Genomic DNA, 17,739 nt, shown 5'->3' with positions numbered 1-17,739 from the left:
CCAGGCCTCCTGGGTGAGAGCTAGGTATCCTAGCCACTAGACCATGCTGGAGAACGGAGAGGGACTGAGCGATCGCTTAGCCATTCGGCCAACAGGGTAAAAGTATTGAAGTTATATAGTATGTGCAAAGTGGAGACTTGATGATAGCAGATAAAAAATACTTCCGATACCGGGAATCGCACGCGGGCCTTCTGGGTGAGAGCCAGGTATCCAAGCCACTAGACCATGCCGGAGAACGGAGAGGGACAGAGCGATCGCTTAGCCATTCGGCCAACAGGGTAAAAGTATTGAAGTTATATAGCACGCGCAAATTGGAGACTTGATGATAGCAGATGAAAAAATACTTTCGACACCGGGAATCGGACGCGGGCCTCCTGGGTGAGAGCGCCATAGGTATCCTAGACACTAGACCATGCTGTAGAACGGAGAGGGACGGAGCGATCGCTTAGCCATTCGGCCAACAGGGTAAAACTATTGAAGTTACATAGCGTGCGCAAATTGGAGACTTGATGACAGCAGATAAAAGAAAATACTTCTGACACCGGGAATCGAACCCGGGCCTCCTGGGTGAAAGCCAGGTATCCTAGCCACTAGACCTTGCCGGAGAACGGAGAGGGACGGAGCGATCGCTTAGCGATTCGGCCAACAGGGTAAAAGTATTGAAGTTACATAGCGTGCGCAAATTGGAGACTTGATGATAGCAGATAAAAGAAAATACTTCCGACACCAGGAATCGAACCCGAGCCTCCTGGGTGAGAGCCAGGTATCCTATTCACTAGACCATGCCGGAGAACGGAGAGGGACGGAGCGATCACTTAGCCATTTGGCCAACAGGGTAAAAGTATTGAAGTTACATAGCGTGTGTAACTTGGATACTTGATAATGCCAGATAAAAAATACTTTCGACACCGGGAATCGTACCCGGGCCTCCTGCGTGAGAGCCAGGTGTCCAAGCCACTAGACCATGCCAGAGAACGGAGAGGGACAGAGCGATAGCTTAGCCATTCGGCCAACAGGGTGAAACTATTCAAGTTACATACCGTGCGCAAATTAGAGACTTGATGACAGCAGATAAAAGAATACTTCCGACACCAAGAATCGAACCAGGGTCTCCTGGGTGAGAGCCAGATATCCTAGCCACTAGACCACGCCGGAGAACGGAGAGGGACGGAGCGATCGCTTAGATATTCGGCCAACAGGGTAAAAGTATTGAAGTTACAAAGCATGCGCAAATTGGAGGCTTGAAGACAGCAGATAAAAGAAAATACTTCCGACACCGGGAATCAAATCCAGGCCTCCTGGGTGAGAGCTAGGTATCCTAGCCACTAGACCATGCCGGAGAACGGAGAGGGACTGAGCGATCGCTTTGCCATTCGGACAACAGGGTAAAAGTATTGAAGTTATATAGCATGCGCAAATTGGAGACTTGATAATAGCAGATGAAAAAATACTTCCGACACCGGGAATCGGACGCGGGCCTCCTGGGTGAGAGCGCCATAGGTATCCTAGACACTAGATCATGCTGTAGAACGGAGAGGGACGAAGCGATCGCTTAGCCATTTGGCCAACAGGGTAAAACTATTGAAGTTACATAGCGTGCGCAAATTGGAGACTTGATGACAGCAGATAAAAGAAAATACTTCCGACAACGGGAATCGAACCTGGGACTCCTGGGTGAAAGCCAGGTATCCTAGCCACTAGACCATGCCGGAGAACGGAGAAGGACGGAGCGATCGCTTAGCCATTTGGCCAACAGGGTAAAAGTATTGAAGTTACAAAGCATGCGCAAATTGGAGGCTTGAAGACAGCAGATAAAAGAAAATACTTCCGACACCGGGAATCGAACCAGGGCCTCCTGGGTGAAAGCCAGGTATCCTAGCCACTAGACCATGCCGGAGAACGGAGAAGGACGGAGCGATCGCTTAGCCATTCGGCCAACAAGGTAGAAGTATTGAAGATACATAGCGTGCGCAATTTGGAGACTTGATGATAGCTGATAAAAAAATACTCCCGACCCCAGGAATCGCAACCGGGCTTCCTGGGTGAGAGCCAGGTATCCTAGACACTAGACCATGCCGGAGAACGGAGAGGAAAGGAGAGATCGCTTAGCCATTCGGCCAACAGGGTAAAACTTGAAGTTACATACCGTGCGCAAATTGGAGACTTGATGACAGCAGATAAAAGAATACTTCCGACACCAAGAATCGAACCAGGTTCTCCTGGGTGAGAGCCAGATATCCTAGCCACTAGACCACGCCGGAGAACGGAGAGGGACGGAGCGATCGCTTAGATATTCGGCCAACAGGGTAAAAGTATTGAAGTTACAAAGCATGCGCAAATTGGAGGCTTGAAAACAGCAGATAAAAAAAATACTTCCCTCACCGGGAATCGAATCCAGGCCTCCTGGGTGAGAGCCAGGTATCCAAGCCACTAGACCATGCCGGAGATCGGAGAGGGACAGAGCGATCGCTTAGCCATTCGGCCAACAGCGTAAAAGTATTGAAGTTATATAGCATGCGCAAATTGGAGACTTGATAATAGCAGATGAAAAAATACTTCCGACACCGGGAATCAGACGCGGGCCTCCTGGGTGAGAGCGCCATAGGTATCCTAGACACTAGATCATGCTGTAGAACGGAGAGGGACGGAGCGATCGCTTAGCCATTCGGCCAACAGGGTAAAACTATTGAAGTTACATAGCGTGCGCAAATTGAAGACTTGATGATAGCAGGAGAAAAAATACTTCCGACACCGAGAATCAGACGCGGGCCTCCTGGGTGAGAGCGCCATAGGTATCCTAGACACTAGATCATGCTGTAGAACGGAGAGGGACGGAGCGATCGCTTAGCCATTCGGCCAACAGGGCAAAACTATTGAAGTTACATAGCGTGCGCAAATTGGAGACTTGATGACAGCAGATAAAAGAAAATACTTCCGACACCGGGAATCGAACCTGGGACTCCTGGGTGAAAGCCAGGTATCCTAGCCACTAGACCATGCCGGAGAACGGAGAAGGACGGAGCGATCGCTTAGCCATTTGGCCAACAGGGTAAAAGTATTGAAATTACATAGCGTGCGTAAATTGGATACTTGATAATAGCAGATAAAAAATACTTCCGACACCGCGAATCGTACCCGGGCCTCTTGGGTGAGAGCCAGGTGTCCAAGCCACTAGACCATGCCAGAGAACGTAGAGGGACGAAGCGATCGCTTAGCCATTCGGCCAACAGGGTGAAGCTATTCATGTTACATACCGTGCGCAAATTGGAGACTTGATGACAGCAGATAAAAAAATACTTCCGGCACCGGGAATCGAATCCAGGCCTCCTGGGTGAGAGCTAGGTATCCTAGCCACTAGACCATGCTGGAGAACGGAGAGGGACTGAGCGATCGCTTAGCCATTCGGCCAACAGGGTAAAAGTATTGAAGTTATATAGTATGTGCAAAGTGAGTGAGTAACAACTTTATTAATCGAAGGGGTGAGGGGTAAAGGAGGCTAAGCCACGAAGGCTGCCAGGCTGTGCTTCTCGATGACTTCTTCCGCTCGTTTCAGGACCCGTGTCTGGATGTCTATGTCGTTGCTGGAGAGAAGGGCCTCCCATTGTCCCTCGGTGGGGGGTGAGCAAAGGAGGTCGGCGGGCGGGGGATCCTCCGGGCAGCCCCAGAGGATGTGGTTCAACGAGGCAACGTTGCCGCACAGGCAGCAGCGTGGATCAATGGCACCTGGGTGCATGTATGAAAACACGAGGGGGCACGGGAAGGTGCGGGTCTGTAGGCGACGCCAGGCGATCTCGGACCGCTTGGGAAGGCTGCTGTGAGGATGTGAATAGAAATATCGCTCGAGGCGATAATGCTGAGTGATGTCGTGGTAGGTGACCAGGGGCTCCGGCACCAGGGCGTCCGACTCTGAGTGGCCCACCGCTCGGTCGACGAATCCTCGAGCGCGTTGGTGAGCTGTCTCGTTGCCGGGGTGGCCCGAGTGGGCGGGGACCCAGATCAGTTCTATGCGGCACTGCTCATCTTGCTGCAGTAGGGGCCGAAGTAGCCGTAAGGTGGTAGGCGAGACGAGACCTCGCGCGAAATTCGAGATGGCTTGTTTCGAGTCGCTGATTATGACGCTTGCAAAGTATGTGCAAAGTGGAGACTTGATGATAGCAGATAAAAAAATACTTCCGATACCGGGAATCGCACGCGGGCCTTCTGGGTGAGAGCCAGGTATCCAAGCCACTAGACCATGCCGGAGAACGGAGAGGGACAGAGCGATCGCTTAGCCATTCGGCCAACAGGGTAAAAGTATTGAAGTTATATAGCACGCGCAAATCGGAGACTTGATGATAGCAGATGAAAAAATACTTTCGACACCGGGAATCGGACGCGGGCCTCCTGGGTGAGAGCGCCATAGGTATCCTAGACACTAGACCATGCTGTAGAACGGAGAGGGACGGAGCGATCGCTTAGCCATTCGGCCAACAGGGTAAAACTATTGAAGTTACATAGCGTGCGCAAATTGGAGACTTGATGACAGCAGATAAAAGAAAATACTTCTGACACCGGGAATCGAACCCGGGCCTCCTGGGTGAAAGCCAGGTATCCTAGCCACTAGACCTTGCCGGAGAACGGAGAGGGACGGAGCGATCGCTTAGCGATTCGGCCAACAGGGTAAAAGTATTGAAGTTACATAGCGTGCGCAAATTGGAGACTTGATGATAGCAGATAAAAGAAAATACTTCCGACACCAGGAATCGAACCCGGGCCTCCTAGGTGAGAGCCAGGTATCCTATTCACTAGACCATGCCGGAGAACGGAGAGGGACGGAGCGATCACTTAGCCATTTGGCCAACAGGGTAAAAGTATTGAAGTTACATAGCGTGTGTAACTTGGATACTTGATAATGCCAGATAAAAAATACTTTCGACACCGGGAATCGTACCCGGGCCTCCTGCGTGAGAGCCAGGTGTCCAAGCCACTAGACCATGCCAGAGAACGGAGAGGGACAGAGCGATAGCTTAGCCATTCGGCCAACAGGGTGAAACTATTCAAGTTACATACCGTGCGCAAATTAGAGACTTGATGGCAGCAGATAAAAGAATTCTTCCGACACCAAGAATCGAACCAGGGTCTCCTGGGTGAGAGCCAGATATCCTAGCCACTAGACCACGCCGGAGAACGGAGAGGGACGGAGCGATCGCTTAGATATTCGGCCAACAGGGTAAAAGTATTGAAGTTACAAAGCATGCGCAAATTGGAGGCTTGAAGACAGCAGATAAAAGAAAATACTTCCGACACTGGGAATCAAATCCAGGCCTCCTGGGTGAGAGCTAGGTATCCTAGCCACTAGACTATGCCGGAGAACGGAGAGGGACTGAGCGATCGCTTTGCCATTCGGACAACAGGGTAAAAGTATTGAAGTTATATAGCATGCGCAAATTGGAGACTTGATGATAGCAGATGAAAAAATACTTCCGACACCGGGAATCGGACGCGGGCCTCCTGGGTGAGAGCGCCATAGGTATCCTAGACACTAGATCATGCTGTAGAACGGAGAGGGACGAAGCGATCGCTTAGCCATTTGGCCAACAGGGTAAAACTATTGAAGTTACATAGCGTGCGCAAATTGGAGACTTGATGACAGCAGATAAAAGAAAATACTTCTGACACCGGGAATCAAACCCGGGCCTCCTGGGTGAAAGCCAGGTATCCTAGCCACTAGACCATGCTGGAGAACGGAGAAGGACGGAGCGATCGCTTAGCCATTTGGCCAACAGGGTAAAAGTATTGAAGTTACATAGCGTGCGTAAATTGGATACTTGATAATAGCAGATAAAAAATACTTCCGACACCGGGAATCGTACCCGGGCCTCCTGGGTGAGAGCCAGGTGTCCAAGCCACTAGACCATGCCAGAGAACGTAGAGGGACGGAGCGATCGCTTAGCCATTCGGCCAACAGGGTGAAACTATTCAAGTTACATAGCGTGCGCATATTAGAGACTTGATGACAGCAGATAAAAGAAAATACTTCCGACACCGGGAATCGAACCCGGGTTTCCTTGGTGAAAGCCAGGTATTCTAGCCACTAGACCATGCCGGAGAACGGAGAAGGACGGAGCGATCGCTTAGCCATTTGGCCAACAGGGTAAAAGTATTGAAGTTACATAGCGTGCGTAAATTGGATACTTGATAATAGCAGATAAAAAATACTTCCGACACCGGGAATTGTACCCGGGCCTCCTGGGTGAGAGCCAGGTATCCTAGCCACTAGACCATGCCTGAGAACGGAGAGGGACGGAGCGATCGCTTAGCCATTTGGCCAACAGGGTAAAAGTATTGAAGTTACATAGCGTGCGTAAATTGGATACTTGATAATAGCAGATAAAAAATACTTCCGACACCGGGAATCGAATCCAGGCCTCCTGGGTGAGAGCTAGGTATCCTAGCCACTAGACCATGCCGGAGAACGAAGAGGGACTGAGCGATCGCTTAGCCATTCGGCCAACAGGGTAAAAGTATTGAAGTTATATAGTATGCGCAAATTGAAGACTTGATGATAGCAGATAAAAAATACTTCCAATACCGGGAATCGCACGCAGGCCTCCTGGGTGAGAGCCAGGTATCCAAGCCACTAGACAATGCCGGAGAACGGAGAGGGACAGAGCGATCGCTTAGCCATTCGGCCAACAGGGTAAAAGTATTGAAGGTATATAGCATGCGCAAATTGGAGACTTGATGATAGCAGATGAAAAAATACTTCCGACACGGGGAATCGGACGCGGGCCTCCTGGGTGAGAGCGCCATAGGTATCCTAGACACTAGACCATGCTGTAGAACGGAGAGGGACGGAGCGATCGCTTAGCCATTCGGCCAACAGGGTAAAACTATTGAAGTTAGATAGCGTGCGCAAATTGGAGACTTGATGACAGCAGATAAAAGAAAATATTTCCGACACCAGGAATCAAACCCGGGCCTCCTGGGTGAAAGCCAGGTATCCTAGCCACTAGACCATGCCGGAGAACGGAGAGAGACGGAGCGATCGCTTAGCGATTCGGCCAACAGGGTAAAAGTATTGAAGTTACATAGCGTGCGCAAATTGGAGACTTGATGATAGCAGATAAAAGAAAATACTTCCGACACCGGGATTCGAACCCGGGATTCCTGGGTGAGAGCCAGGTGTCCTAGCCACTAGACCATGCCGGAGAACATAGAGGGACGGAGCGATCACTTAGCCATTTGGCCAACAGGGTAAAAGTATTGAAGTTACATAGCGTGCGTAAATTGGATACTTGATAATAGCAGATAAAAAATACTTCCGACACCGGGAATCGTACCCGGGCCTCCTGGGTGAGAGCCAGGTGTCCAAGCCACTAGACCATGCCAGAGAACGGAGAGGGACGGAGCGATCGCTTAGCCATTCAGCCAACAGGGTGAAACTATTCAAGTTACATACCGTGTGCAAATTGGAGACTTGATGACAGCAGATAAAAGAATACTTTCGACAGCAAGAATCCAACCAGGGTCTCCTGGGTGAGAGCCAGATATCCTAGCCACTAGACCACGCCAGAGAACGGAGAGGGACGGAGCGATCGCTTAGATATTCGGCCAACAGGGTAAAAGTATTGAAGTTACAAAGCATGCGCAAATTTGAGGCTTGAAGACAGCAGATAAAAGAAAATACTTCCGACACCGGGAATCGTACCCGGGCCTCCTGGGTGAGAGCCAGGTATCCTAGCCACTAGACCATGACGGAAAAGGGAGAAAGACGGAGCGAACGCTTAGTGATTCGGCCAACAGGGTAAAACTATTGAAGTTACATAGCGTGCGCAAGTTGTAGACTTGATGACAGCAGATAAAAGAAAATACTTCCGACACCGGGAATCGAACCAGGGCCTCCTGGGTGAAAGCCGGGTATCCTAGCCACTAGACCATGCCGGAGAACGGAGAAGGACGGAGCGATCGCTTAGCCATTCGGCCAACAAGGTAGAAGTATTGAAGATACATAGCGTGCGCAATTTGGAGACTTGATGATAGCTGATAAAAAATACTCCCGACCCCAGGAATCGCAACCGGGCTTCCTGGGTGAGAGCCAGGTATCCTAGACACTAGAACATGCCGGAGAACGGAGAGGGACGGAGAGATCGCTTAGCCATTCGGCCAACAGGGTAAAACTATTGAAGTTACATACCGTGCGCTAATTGGAGACTTGATGACAGCAGATAAAAGAAAAAACTTCTGACACCGGGAATCGTACCCGGGCCTGCTGGGTGAGAGCCAGGTATCCTAGCCACTAGTCCATGCCAGAGATTTGAGAGGGAGGGAGCGATCGCTTAGCCATTAGGCCAACAGGGTAAAAGTATTGAAGTTACAAAGCATGCGCAAATTGGAGGCTTGAAGACAGCAGATAAAAGAAAATACTTCCGACACCGGGAATCGAACCAGGGCCTCCTGGGTGAAAGCCAGGTATCCTAGCCACTAGACCATGCCGGAGAACGGAGAAGGACGGAGCGATCGCTTAGCCAATCGGCCAACAAGGTAGAAGTATTGAAGATACATAGCGTGCGCAATTTGGAGACTTGATGATAGCTGATAAAAAAAATACTCCCGACCCCAGGAATCGCAACCGGGCTTCCTGGGTGAGAGCCAGGTATCCTAGACACTAGACCATGCCGGAGAACGGAGAGGAAAGGAGAGATCGCTTAGCCATTCGGCCAACAGGGTAAAACTTGAAGTTACATACCGTGCGCAAATTGGAGACTTGATGACAGCAGATAAAAGAATACTTCCGACACCAAGAATCGAACCAGGTTCTCCTGGGTGAGAGCCAGATATCCTAGCCACTAGACCACGCCGGAGAACGGAGAGGGACGGAGCGATCGCTTAGATATTCGGCCAACAGGGTAAAAGTATTCAAGTTACAAAGCATGCGCAAATTGGAGGCTTGAAAACAGCAGATAAAAGAAAATACTTCCCTCACCGGGAATCGAATCCAGGCCTCCTGGGTGAGAGCCAGGTATCCAAGCCACTAGACCATGCCGGAGAACGGAGAGGGACAGAGCGATCGCTTAGCCATTCGGCCAACAGCGTAAAAGTATTGAAGTTATATAGCATGCGCAAATTGGAGACTTGATAATAGCAGATGAAAAAATACTTCCGACACCGGGAATCAGACGCGGGCCTCCTGGGTGAGAGCGCCATAGGTATCCTAGACACTAGATCATGCTGTAGAACGGAGAGGGACGGAGCGATCGCTTAGCCATTCGGCCAACAGGGTAAAACTATTGAAGTTACATAGCGTGCGCAAATTGAAGACTTGATGACAGCAGATAAAAGAAAATACTTCCGACACCGGGAATTGAACCCGGTCCTCCTGGGTGAAAGCCAGGTATCCTAGCCACTAGACCATGCCGGAGAACGGAGAAGGACGGAGCGATTGCTTAGCCATTTGGCCAACAGGGTAAAAGTATTGAAGTTACATAGGGTGCGTAAATTGGATACTTGATAATAGCAGATAAAAAATACTTCCGACACCGGGAATTGTACCCGGGCCTCCTGGGTGAGAGCCAGGTGTCCAAGCCACTAGACCATGCAAGAGAACGTAGAGGGACGGAGCGATCGCTTAGCCATTCGGCCAACAGGGTGAAACTATTCAAGTTACATACCGTGCGCAAATTGGAGACTTGATGACAGCAGATAAAAAAAATACTTCCGATACTGGGAATCGCACGCGGGCCTCCTGGGTGAGAGCCAGGTATCCAAGCCACTAGATCATGCCGGAGAACGGAGAGGGACAGAGCGATCGCTTAGCCATTCGGCCAACAGGGTAAAAGTATTGAAGTTATATAGCATGCGCAAATTGGAGACTTGATGATAGCAGATGAAAAAATACTTCCGACACCGGGAATCGGACGCGGGCCTCCTGGGTGAGAGCGCCATAGGTATCCTAGACACTAGACCATGCTGTAGAACGGAGAGGAACGGAGCGATCGCTTAGCCATTCGGCCAACAGGGTAAAACTATTGAAGTTACATAGCGTGCGCAAATTGGAGACTTGATGACAGCAGATAAAAGAAAATATTTCCGACACCGGGAATCGAACCCGGGCCTCTTGGGTGAAATCCAGGTATCCTAGCCACTAGACCATGCCGGAGAACGGAGAGGGACGGAGCGATCGCTTAGCGATTCGGCCAACAGGGTAAAAGTATTGAAGTCACATAGCGTGCGCAAATTGGAGACTTGATGATAGCAGATAAAAGAAAATACTTCCGACACCGGGAATCGAACCCCGGCCTCCTGGGTGAGAGCCAGGTATCCTAGCCACTAGACCATGCCAGAGAACGGAGAGGGACGGAGCGATCACTTAGCCATTTGGCCAACAGGGTAAAAGTATTGAAGTTACATAGCGTGCGTAAATTGGATACTTGATAATAGCAGATAAAAAATACTTCCGACACCGAGAATCGAATTCAGGCCTCCTGGGTGAGAGCTAGGTATCCTAGCCACTAGACCCTGCCGGAGAACGGAGAGGGACTGAGCGATCGCTTAGCCATTCGGCCAACAGGGTAAAAGTATTGAAGTTATATAGTATGCGCAAATTGGAGACTTGATGATAGCAGATAAAAAATACTTCCGATACCGGGAATCGCAAGCAGGCCTCCTGGGTGAGAGCCAGGTATCCAAGCCACTTGACCATGCCGGAGAACGGAGAGGGACAGAGCGATCGCTTAGCCATTCGGCGAACAGGGTAAAAGTATTGAAGTTATATTGCATGCGCAAATTGGAGACTTGATGATAGCAGATGAAAAAATACTTCCGACACCGGGAATCGGACGCGGGCCTCCTGGGTGAGAGCGCCATAGGTATCCTAGACACTAGACCATGCTGTAGAACGGAGAGGGACGGAGCGATCGCTTAGCCATTCGGCCAACAGGGTAAAACAATTGAAGTTAGATAGCGTGCGCAAATTGGAGACTTGATGACAGCAGATAAAAGAAAATACTTCCGACACTGGGAATCGAACCCGGGCCTTCTGGGTTAAAGCCAGGTATCCTAGCCACTAGACAATGCTGGAGAACGGAGAGGGACGGAGCGATCGCTTAGCGATTCGGCCAACAGGGTAAAAGTATTGAAGTTACATAGCGTGCGCAAATTGGAGACTTGATGAAGCAGATAAAAGAAAATACTTCCGACACCGGGAATCGAACCTGGGCCTCCTGGGTGAGAGCCAGGTATCCTAGCCACTAGACCATGCTGGAGAACAGAGAGGGACGGAGCGATCACTTAGCCATTTGGCCAACAGGGTAAAAGTATTGAAGTTACATAGCGTGCGTAAATTGGATACTTGATAATAGCAGATAAAAAATACTTCCGACACCGGGAATCGTACCCGGGCCTCCTGGGTGAGAGCCAGGTGTTCAAGCCACTAGACCATGCCAGAGAACAAAGAGGGACGGGGCGATCGCTTAGCCATTCAGCCAACAGGGAGAAACTATTCAAGTTACATACCGTGCGCAAATTGGAGACTTGATGACAGCAGATAAAAGAATACTTCCGACACCAAGAATCGAACCAGGGTCTCCTGGGTGAGAGCCAGATATCCTAGCCACTAGACCACGCCGGAGAACGGAGAGGGACGGAGCGATCGCTTAGATATTCGGCCAACAGGATAAAAGTATTGAAGTTACAAAGCATGCGCAAATTTGAGGCTTGAAGACAGCAGATAAAAGAAAATACTTCCGACACCGGGAATCGTACCCGGGCCTCCTGGGTGAGAGCCAGGTATCCTAGCCACTAGACCATGCCGGAAAAGGGAGAAAGGCGGAGCGAACGCTTAGTGATTCGGCCAACAGGGTAAAACTATTGAAGTTACATAGCGAGCGCAAATTGTAGACTTGATGACAGCAGATAAAAGAAAATACTTCCGACAACGGGAATCGAACCAGGGCCTCCTGGGTGAAAGCCAGGTATCCTTGCCACTAGACCATGCCGGAGAACGGAGAAGGACGGAGCGATCGCTTAGCCATTCGGCCAAGAAGGTAGCAGTATTGAAGATACATAGCGTGCGCAATTTGGAGACTTGATGATAGCTGATAAAAAAATACTCCCGACCCCAGGAATCGCAACCGGGCTTCCTGGGTGAGAGCCAGGTATCCTAGACACTAGAACATGCCGGAGAACGGAGAGGGACGGAGAGATCGCTTAGCCATTCGGCCAACAGGGTAAAACTATTGAAGTTACATACCGTGCGCAAATTGGAGACTTGATGACAGCAGATAAAAGAAAAAACTTCTGACACCGGGAATCGTACCCGGGCCTGCTGGGTGAGAGCCAGGTATCCTAGCCACTAGACCATGCCAGAGATTTGAGAGGGAGGGAGCGATCGCTTAGCCATTCGGCCAACAGGGTAAAAGTATTGAAGTTACAAAGCATGCGCAAATTGGAGGCTTGAAGACAGCAGATAAAAGAAAATACTTCCGACACCGGGAATCGAACCAGGGCCTCCTGGGTGAAAGCCAGGTATCCTAGCCACTAGACCATGCCGGAGAACGGAGAAGGACGGAGCGATCGCTTAGCCATTCGGCCAACAAGGTAGAAGTATTGAAGATACTTAGCGTGCGCAATTTGGAGACTTGATGATAGCTGATAAAAAAAAAAACTCCCGACCCCAGGAATCGCAACCGGGCTTCCTGGGTGAGAGCCAGATATCCTAGACACTAGACCATGCCGGAGAACGGAGAGGAACGGAGAGATCGCTTAGCCATTCGGCCAACAGGGTAAAACTTGAAGTTACATACCGTGCGCAAATTGGAGACTTGATGACAGCAGATAAAAGAATACTTCCGACACCAAGAATCGAACCAGGTTCTCCTGGGTGAGAGTCAGATATCCTAGCCACTAGACCACGCCGGAGAACGGAGAGGGACGGAGCGATCGCTTAGATATTCGGCCAACAGGGTAAAAGTATTGAAGTTACAAAGCATGCGCAAATTGGAGGCTTGAAAACAGCAGATAAAAGAAAATACTTCCCACACCGGGAATCGAATCCAGGCCTCCTGGGTGAGAGCCAGGTATCCAAGCCACTAGACCATGCCGGAGAACGGAGAGGGACAGAGCGATCGCTTAGCCATTCGGCCAACAGCGTAAAAGTATTGAAGTTATATAGCATGCCCAAATTGGAGACTTGATAATAGCAGATGAAAAAATACTTCCGACACCGGGAATCAGATGCAGGCCTCCTGGGTGAGAGCGCCATAGGTATCCTAGACACTAGATCATGCTGTAGAACGGAGGGACGGAGCGATCGCTTAGCCATTCGGCCAACAGGGTAAAACTACCGAAGTTACATAGCGTGCGCAAATTGGAGACTTGATGACAGCAGATAAAAGAAAATACTTCCGACACCGAGAATCGAACCCGGTCCTCCTGGGTGAAAGCCAGGTATCCTAGCCACTAGACCATGCCGGAGAACGGAGAAGGACGGAGCGATTGCTTAGCCATTTGGCCAACAGGGTAAAAGTATTGAAGTTACATAGCGTGCGTAAATTGGATACTTGATAATAGCAGATAAAAAATACTTCCGACACCGGGAATCGTACCCGGGCCTCCTGGGTGAGAGCCAGGTGTCCAAGCCACTAGACCATGCCAGAGAACGTAGAGGGACGGAGCGATCGCTTAGCCATTCGGCCAACAGGGTGAAACTATTCAAGTTACATACCGTGCGCAAATTGGAGACTTGATGACAGCAGATAAAAAAAATTACTTCCGATACCGGGAATCGCACGCGGGCCTCCTGGGTGAGAGCCAGGTATCCAAGCCACTAGACCATGCCGGAGAACGGAGAGGGACAGAGCGATCGCTTAGCCATTCGGCCAACAGGGTAAAAGTATTGAAGTTATATAGCATGCGCAAATTGGAGACTTGATGATAGCAGATGAAAAAATACTTCCGACACCGGGAATCGGACGCGGGCCTCCTGGGTGAGAGCGCCATAGGTATCCTAGGCACTAGACCATGCTGTAGAACGGAGAGGGACGGAGCGATCGCTTAGCCATTCGGCCAACAGGGTAAAACTATTGTAGTTACATTGCGTGCGCAAATGGGAGACTTGATGACAGCAGATAAAAGAAAATACTTCCGACACCGGGAATCGAACCCGGGCCTCCTGTGTGAAAGCCAGGTATCCTAGACACTAGACCATGCTGTAGAACGGAGAGGGACGGAGCGATCACTTAGCCATTCGGCCAACAGGGTAAAACTATTGAAGTTACATAGCGTGCGCAAATTGGAGACTTGATGACAGCAGATAAAAGAAAATACTTCCGACACCGGGAATCGAACCCGGGCCTCCTTTGTGAAAGCCAGGTATCCTAGAAACTAGACCATGCTGTAGAACGGAGAGCGACGGAGCGATCACTTAGCCATTTGGCCAACAGGGTAAAAGTATTGAAGTTACATAGCGTGCGTAAATTGGATACTTGATAATAGCAGATAAAAATACTTCCGACACCGGGAATCGTACCCGGGCCTCCTGGGTGAGAGCCAGGTGTCCAAGCCACTAGACCATGCCAGAGAACGAAGAGGGACGGAGCGATCGCTTAGCCATTCAGCCAACAGGGAGAAACTATTCAAGTTACATACCGTGCGCAAATTGGAGACTTGATGACAGCAGATAAAAGAATACTTCCGACACCAAGAATCGAACCAGGGTCTCCTGGGTGAGAGCCAGATATCCTAGCCACTAGACCACGCCGGAGAACGGAGAGGGACGGAGCGATCGCTTAGATATTCGGCCAACAGGATAAAAGTATTGAAGTTACAAAGCATGCGAAAATTGGAGGCTTGAAGACAGCAGATAAAAGAAAATACTTCCGACACCGGGAATCGTACCCGGGCCTCCTGGGTGAGAGCCAGGTATCCTAGCCACTAGACCATGCCGGAAAAGAGAGAAAGGCGGAGCGAACGCTTAGTGATTCGGCCAACAGGGTAAAACTATTGAAGTTACATAGCGAGCGCAAATTGTAGACTTGATGACAGCAGATAAAAGAAAATACTTCCGACACCGGGAATCGAACCAGGGCCTCCTGGGTGAAAGCCAGGTATCCTAGCCACTAGACCATGCCGGAGAACGGAGAAGGACGGAGCGATCGCTTAGCCATTCGGCCAACAAGGTAGAAGTATTGAAGATACATAGCGTGCGCAATTTGGAGACTTGATGATAGCTGATAAAAAAAATACTCCCGACCCCAGGAATCGCAACCGGGCTTCCTGGGTGAGAGCCAGGTATCCTAGACACTAGAACATGCCGGAGAGCGGAGAGGGACGGAGAGATCGCTTAGCCATTCGGCCAACAGGGTAAAACTATTGAAGTTACATACCGTGCGCAAATTGGAGACTTGATGACAGCAGATAAAAGAAAAAACTTCTGACACCGGGAATCGTACCCGGGCCTGCTGGGTGAGAGCCAGGTATCCTAGCCACTAGACCATGCCAGAGATTTGAGAGGGAGGGAGCGATCGCTTAGCCATTCGGCCAACAGGGTAAAAGTATTGAAGTTACAAAGCATGCGCAAATTGGAGGCTTGAAGACAGCAGATAAAAGAAAATACTTCCGACACCGGGAATCGAACCAGGGCCTCCTGGGTGAAAGCCAGGTATCCTAGCCACTAGACCATGCCGGAGAACGGAGAAGGACGGAGCGATCGCTTAGCCATTCGGCCAACAAGGTAGAAGTATTGAAGATACATAGCGTGCGCAATTTGGAGACTTGATGATAGCTGATGAAAAAAAATACTCCCGACCCCAGGAATCGCAACCGGGCTTCCTGGGTGAGAGCCAGGTATCCTAGACACTAGACCTTGCCGGAGAACGGAGAGGAACGGAGAGATCGCTTAGCCATTCGGCCAACAGGGTAAAACTTGAAGTTACATACCGTGCGCAAATTGGAGACTTGATGACAGCAGATAAAAGAAAACTTCCGACACCAAGAATCGAACCAGGTTCTCCTGGGTGAGAGCCAGATATCCTAGCCACTAGACCACGCCGGAGAACGGAGAGGGACGGAGCGATCGCTTAGATATTCGGCCAACAGGGTAAAAGTATTGAAGTTACAAAGCATTCGCAAATTGGAGGCTTGAAAACAGCAGATAAAAGAAAATACTTCCCACACCGGGAATCGAATCCAGGCCTCCTGGGTGAGAGCCAGGTATCCAAGCCACTAGACCATGCCGGAGAACGGAGAGGGACAGAGCGATCGCTTAGCCATTCGGCCAACAGCGTAAAAGTATTGAAGTTATATAGCATGCGCAAATTGGAGACTTGATAATAGCAGATGAAAAAATACTTCCGACACCGGGAATCAGATGCAGGCCTCCTGGGTGAGAGCGCCATAGGTATCCTAGACACTAGATCATGCTGTAGAACGGAGAGGGACGGAGCGATCGCTTAGCCATTCGGCCAACAGGGTAAAACTACTGAAGTTACATAGCGTGCGCAAATTGGAGACTTGATGACAGCAGATAAAAGAAAATACTTCCGACACAAGGATTCGAACCAGGGCCTCCTGGGTGAAAGCCAGGTATCCTAGCCACTAGACCATGCCGGAGAACGAAGAAGGACGGAGCGATCGCTTAGCCATTCGGCCAACAAGGTAGAAGTATTGAAGATACATAGCGTGCGCAATTTGGAGACTTTATGATAGCTGATAAAAAAAATAAATACTCCCGACCCCAGGAATCGCAACCGGGCTTCCTGGGTGAGAGCCAGGTATCCTAGACACTAGACCATGCCGGAGAACGGAGAGGAACGGAGAGATCGCTTAGCCATTCGGCCAACAGGGTAAAACTTGAAGTTACATACCGTGCGCAAATTGGAGACTTGATGACAGCAGATAAAAGAATACTTCCGACACCAAGAATCGAACCAGGTTCTCCTGGGTGAGAGCCAGATATCCTAGCCACTAGACCACGCCGGAGAACGGAGAGGGACGGAGCGATCGCTTAGATATTCGGCCAACAGGTAAAAGTATTGAAGTTACAAAGCATGCGCAAATTGGAGGCTTGAAAACAGCAGACAAAAAAAAAACTTCCCACACCGGGAATCGAATCCAGGCCTCCTGGGTGAGAGCCAGGTATCCAAGCCACTAGGCCATGCCGGAGAACGGAGAGGGACAGAGCGATCGCTTAGCCATTCGGCCAACAGCGTAAAACTATTGAAGTTATATAGCATGCGCAAATTGGAGACTTGATAATAGCAGATGAAAAAATACTTCCGACACCGGGAATCAGACGCAGGCCTCCTGGGTGAGAGCGCCATAGGTATCCTAGACACTAGATCATGCTGTAGAACGGAGGGACGGAGCGATCGCTTAGCCATTCGGCCAACAGGGTAAAACTATTGAAGTTACATGGCGTGCGCAAATTGGAGACTTGATGACAGCAGATAAAAGAAAATACTTCCGACACCGAGAATCGAGCCCGGTCCTCCTGGGTGAAAGCCAGGTATCCTAGCCACTAGACCATGCCGGAGAACGGAGAAGGACGGAGCGATTGCTTAGCCATTTGGCCAACAGGGTAAAAGTATTGAAGTTACATAGCGTGCGTAAATTGGATACTTGATAATAGCAGATAAAAAATACTTCCGACACCGGGAATCGTACCCGGGCCTCCTGGGTGAGAGCCAGGTGTCCAAGCCACTAGGCCATGCCAGAGAACGTAGAGGGACGGAGCGATCGCTTAGCCATTCGGCCAACAGGGTG

The 17,739-nt window shown here is 50.1% G+C and overlaps 38 non-coding genes across 38 annotated transcripts; all 38 read right to left on the bottom strand.

The window, feature by feature from the left end:
• Positions 1 to 533: 533 nt before the first annotated feature.
• Positions 534 to 605, bottom strand: TRNAE-UUC (transfer RNA glutamic acid (anticodon UUC)). Its single transcript has one exon. It is a non-coding gene; the product is annotated as a tRNA-Glu (tRNA).
• A 113-nt stretch (positions 606 to 718) lies between these two features.
• Positions 719 to 790, bottom strand: TRNAE-CUC (transfer RNA glutamic acid (anticodon CUC)). Its single transcript has one exon. It is a non-coding gene; the product is annotated as a tRNA-Glu (tRNA).
• Positions 791 to 1,083: 293 nt separating this feature from the next.
• On the bottom strand, positions 1,084 to 1,155 carry TRNAE-CUC (transfer RNA glutamic acid (anticodon CUC)). The gene has a single exon. It is a non-coding gene; the product is annotated as a tRNA-Glu (tRNA).
• Positions 1,156 to 1,640: 485 nt separating this feature from the next.
• On the bottom strand, positions 1,641 to 1,712 carry TRNAE-UUC (transfer RNA glutamic acid (anticodon UUC)). The gene has a single exon. It is a non-coding gene; the product is annotated as a tRNA-Glu (tRNA).
• A 113-nt stretch (positions 1,713 to 1,825) lies between these two features.
• On the bottom strand, positions 1,826 to 1,897 carry TRNAE-UUC (transfer RNA glutamic acid (anticodon UUC)). Its single transcript has one exon. It is a non-coding gene; the product is annotated as a tRNA-Glu (tRNA).
• A 1,035-nt stretch (positions 1,898 to 2,932) lies between these two features.
• TRNAE-UUC (transfer RNA glutamic acid (anticodon UUC)) lies at positions 2,933 to 3,004 on the bottom strand. Its single transcript has one exon. It is a non-coding gene; the product is annotated as a tRNA-Glu (tRNA).
• Positions 3,005 to 4,542: 1,538 nt separating this feature from the next.
• TRNAE-UUC (transfer RNA glutamic acid (anticodon UUC)) lies at positions 4,543 to 4,614 on the bottom strand. Its single transcript has one exon. It is a non-coding gene; the product is annotated as a tRNA-Glu (tRNA).
• A 113-nt stretch (positions 4,615 to 4,727) lies between these two features.
• On the bottom strand, positions 4,728 to 4,799 carry TRNAE-CUC (transfer RNA glutamic acid (anticodon CUC)). Its single transcript has one exon. It is a non-coding gene; the product is annotated as a tRNA-Glu (tRNA).
• Positions 4,800 to 5,092: 293 nt separating this feature from the next.
• On the bottom strand, positions 5,093 to 5,164 carry TRNAE-CUC (transfer RNA glutamic acid (anticodon CUC)). Its single transcript has one exon. It is a non-coding gene; the product is annotated as a tRNA-Glu (tRNA).
• Positions 5,165 to 5,649: 485 nt separating this feature from the next.
• Positions 5,650 to 5,721, bottom strand: TRNAE-UUC (transfer RNA glutamic acid (anticodon UUC)). Its single transcript has one exon. It is a non-coding gene; the product is annotated as a tRNA-Glu (tRNA).
• A 110-nt stretch (positions 5,722 to 5,831) lies between these two features.
• Positions 5,832 to 5,903, bottom strand: TRNAE-CUC (transfer RNA glutamic acid (anticodon CUC)). Its single transcript has one exon. It is a non-coding gene; the product is annotated as a tRNA-Glu (tRNA).
• Positions 5,904 to 6,016: 113 nt separating this feature from the next.
• Positions 6,017 to 6,088, bottom strand: TRNAE-UUC (transfer RNA glutamic acid (anticodon UUC)). The gene has a single exon. It is a non-coding gene; the product is annotated as a tRNA-Glu (tRNA).
• A 110-nt stretch (positions 6,089 to 6,198) lies between these two features.
• On the bottom strand, positions 6,199 to 6,270 carry TRNAE-CUC (transfer RNA glutamic acid (anticodon CUC)). The gene has a single exon. It is a non-coding gene; the product is annotated as a tRNA-Glu (tRNA).
• A 110-nt stretch (positions 6,271 to 6,380) lies between these two features.
• TRNAE-CUC (transfer RNA glutamic acid (anticodon CUC)) lies at positions 6,381 to 6,452 on the bottom strand. Its single transcript has one exon. It is a non-coding gene; the product is annotated as a tRNA-Glu (tRNA).
• Positions 6,453 to 6,934: 482 nt separating this feature from the next.
• TRNAE-UUC (transfer RNA glutamic acid (anticodon UUC)) lies at positions 6,935 to 7,006 on the bottom strand. Its single transcript has one exon. It is a non-coding gene; the product is annotated as a tRNA-Glu (tRNA).
• Positions 7,007 to 7,119: 113 nt separating this feature from the next.
• On the bottom strand, positions 7,120 to 7,191 carry TRNAE-CUC (transfer RNA glutamic acid (anticodon CUC)). The gene has a single exon. It is a non-coding gene; the product is annotated as a tRNA-Glu (tRNA).
• A 110-nt stretch (positions 7,192 to 7,301) lies between these two features.
• On the bottom strand, positions 7,302 to 7,373 carry TRNAE-CUC (transfer RNA glutamic acid (anticodon CUC)). The gene has a single exon. It is a non-coding gene; the product is annotated as a tRNA-Glu (tRNA).
• A 296-nt stretch (positions 7,374 to 7,669) lies between these two features.
• Positions 7,670 to 7,741, bottom strand: TRNAE-CUC (transfer RNA glutamic acid (anticodon CUC)). Its single transcript has one exon. It is a non-coding gene; the product is annotated as a tRNA-Glu (tRNA).
• A 113-nt stretch (positions 7,742 to 7,854) lies between these two features.
• Positions 7,855 to 7,926, bottom strand: TRNAE-UUC (transfer RNA glutamic acid (anticodon UUC)). The gene has a single exon. It is a non-coding gene; the product is annotated as a tRNA-Glu (tRNA).
• A 480-nt stretch (positions 7,927 to 8,406) lies between these two features.
• TRNAE-UUC (transfer RNA glutamic acid (anticodon UUC)) lies at positions 8,407 to 8,478 on the bottom strand. The gene has a single exon. It is a non-coding gene; the product is annotated as a tRNA-Glu (tRNA).
• An 850-nt stretch (positions 8,479 to 9,328) lies between these two features.
• Positions 9,329 to 9,400, bottom strand: TRNAE-UUC (transfer RNA glutamic acid (anticodon UUC)). Its single transcript has one exon. It is a non-coding gene; the product is annotated as a tRNA-Glu (tRNA).
• Positions 9,401 to 10,066: 666 nt separating this feature from the next.
• TRNAE-UUC (transfer RNA glutamic acid (anticodon UUC)) lies at positions 10,067 to 10,138 on the bottom strand. Its single transcript has one exon. It is a non-coding gene; the product is annotated as a tRNA-Glu (tRNA).
• Positions 10,139 to 10,251: 113 nt separating this feature from the next.
• TRNAE-CUC (transfer RNA glutamic acid (anticodon CUC)) lies at positions 10,252 to 10,323 on the bottom strand. Its single transcript has one exon. It is a non-coding gene; the product is annotated as a tRNA-Glu (tRNA).
• Positions 10,324 to 11,171: 848 nt separating this feature from the next.
• On the bottom strand, positions 11,172 to 11,243 carry TRNAE-CUC (transfer RNA glutamic acid (anticodon CUC)). The gene has a single exon. It is a non-coding gene; the product is annotated as a tRNA-Glu (tRNA).
• Positions 11,244 to 11,353: 110 nt separating this feature from the next.
• TRNAE-CUC (transfer RNA glutamic acid (anticodon CUC)) lies at positions 11,354 to 11,425 on the bottom strand. The gene has a single exon. It is a non-coding gene; the product is annotated as a tRNA-Glu (tRNA).
• Positions 11,426 to 11,536: 111 nt separating this feature from the next.
• Positions 11,537 to 11,608, bottom strand: TRNAE-CUC (transfer RNA glutamic acid (anticodon CUC)). The gene has a single exon. It is a non-coding gene; the product is annotated as a tRNA-Glu (tRNA).
• Positions 11,609 to 11,721: 113 nt separating this feature from the next.
• TRNAE-CUC (transfer RNA glutamic acid (anticodon CUC)) lies at positions 11,722 to 11,793 on the bottom strand. The gene has a single exon. It is a non-coding gene; the product is annotated as a tRNA-Glu (tRNA).
• Positions 11,794 to 11,906: 113 nt separating this feature from the next.
• TRNAE-UUC (transfer RNA glutamic acid (anticodon UUC)) lies at positions 11,907 to 11,978 on the bottom strand. The gene has a single exon. It is a non-coding gene; the product is annotated as a tRNA-Glu (tRNA).
• A 481-nt stretch (positions 11,979 to 12,459) lies between these two features.
• Positions 12,460 to 12,531, bottom strand: TRNAE-UUC (transfer RNA glutamic acid (anticodon UUC)). Its single transcript has one exon. It is a non-coding gene; the product is annotated as a tRNA-Glu (tRNA).
• An 849-nt stretch (positions 12,532 to 13,380) lies between these two features.
• Positions 13,381 to 13,452, bottom strand: TRNAE-UUC (transfer RNA glutamic acid (anticodon UUC)). Its single transcript has one exon. It is a non-coding gene; the product is annotated as a tRNA-Glu (tRNA).
• Positions 13,453 to 13,562: 110 nt separating this feature from the next.
• TRNAE-CUC (transfer RNA glutamic acid (anticodon CUC)) lies at positions 13,563 to 13,634 on the bottom strand. The gene has a single exon. It is a non-coding gene; the product is annotated as a tRNA-Glu (tRNA).
• Positions 13,635 to 14,485: 851 nt separating this feature from the next.
• TRNAE-CUC (transfer RNA glutamic acid (anticodon CUC)) lies at positions 14,486 to 14,557 on the bottom strand. Its single transcript has one exon. It is a non-coding gene; the product is annotated as a tRNA-Glu (tRNA).
• Positions 14,558 to 14,668: 111 nt separating this feature from the next.
• Positions 14,669 to 14,740, bottom strand: TRNAE-CUC (transfer RNA glutamic acid (anticodon CUC)). The gene has a single exon. It is a non-coding gene; the product is annotated as a tRNA-Glu (tRNA).
• Positions 14,741 to 14,853: 113 nt separating this feature from the next.
• On the bottom strand, positions 14,854 to 14,925 carry TRNAE-CUC (transfer RNA glutamic acid (anticodon CUC)). The gene has a single exon. It is a non-coding gene; the product is annotated as a tRNA-Glu (tRNA).
• A 113-nt stretch (positions 14,926 to 15,038) lies between these two features.
• On the bottom strand, positions 15,039 to 15,110 carry TRNAE-UUC (transfer RNA glutamic acid (anticodon UUC)). Its single transcript has one exon. It is a non-coding gene; the product is annotated as a tRNA-Glu (tRNA).
• A 482-nt stretch (positions 15,111 to 15,592) lies between these two features.
• TRNAE-UUC (transfer RNA glutamic acid (anticodon UUC)) lies at positions 15,593 to 15,664 on the bottom strand. The gene has a single exon. It is a non-coding gene; the product is annotated as a tRNA-Glu (tRNA).
• Positions 15,665 to 16,515: 851 nt separating this feature from the next.
• Positions 16,516 to 16,587, bottom strand: TRNAE-UUC (transfer RNA glutamic acid (anticodon UUC)). Its single transcript has one exon. It is a non-coding gene; the product is annotated as a tRNA-Glu (tRNA).
• Positions 16,588 to 17,619: 1,032 nt separating this feature from the next.
• On the bottom strand, positions 17,620 to 17,691 carry TRNAE-CUC (transfer RNA glutamic acid (anticodon CUC)). Its single transcript has one exon. It is a non-coding gene; the product is annotated as a tRNA-Glu (tRNA).
• Positions 17,692 to 17,739: the final 48 nt, after the last annotated feature.

This window comes from Rhipicephalus microplus, chromosome 3 (genome assembly GCF_043290135.1).
Source record: "Rhipicephalus microplus isolate Deutch F79 chromosome 3, USDA_Rmic, whole genome shotgun sequence".
Classification (NCBI taxonomy): Eukaryota; Metazoa; Arthropoda; class Arachnida; order Ixodida; family Ixodidae; genus Rhipicephalus; species Rhipicephalus microplus.
Note: the sequence above shows the minus strand (reverse complement) of the source record. Positions and strands in the feature narration are given on the sequence as shown.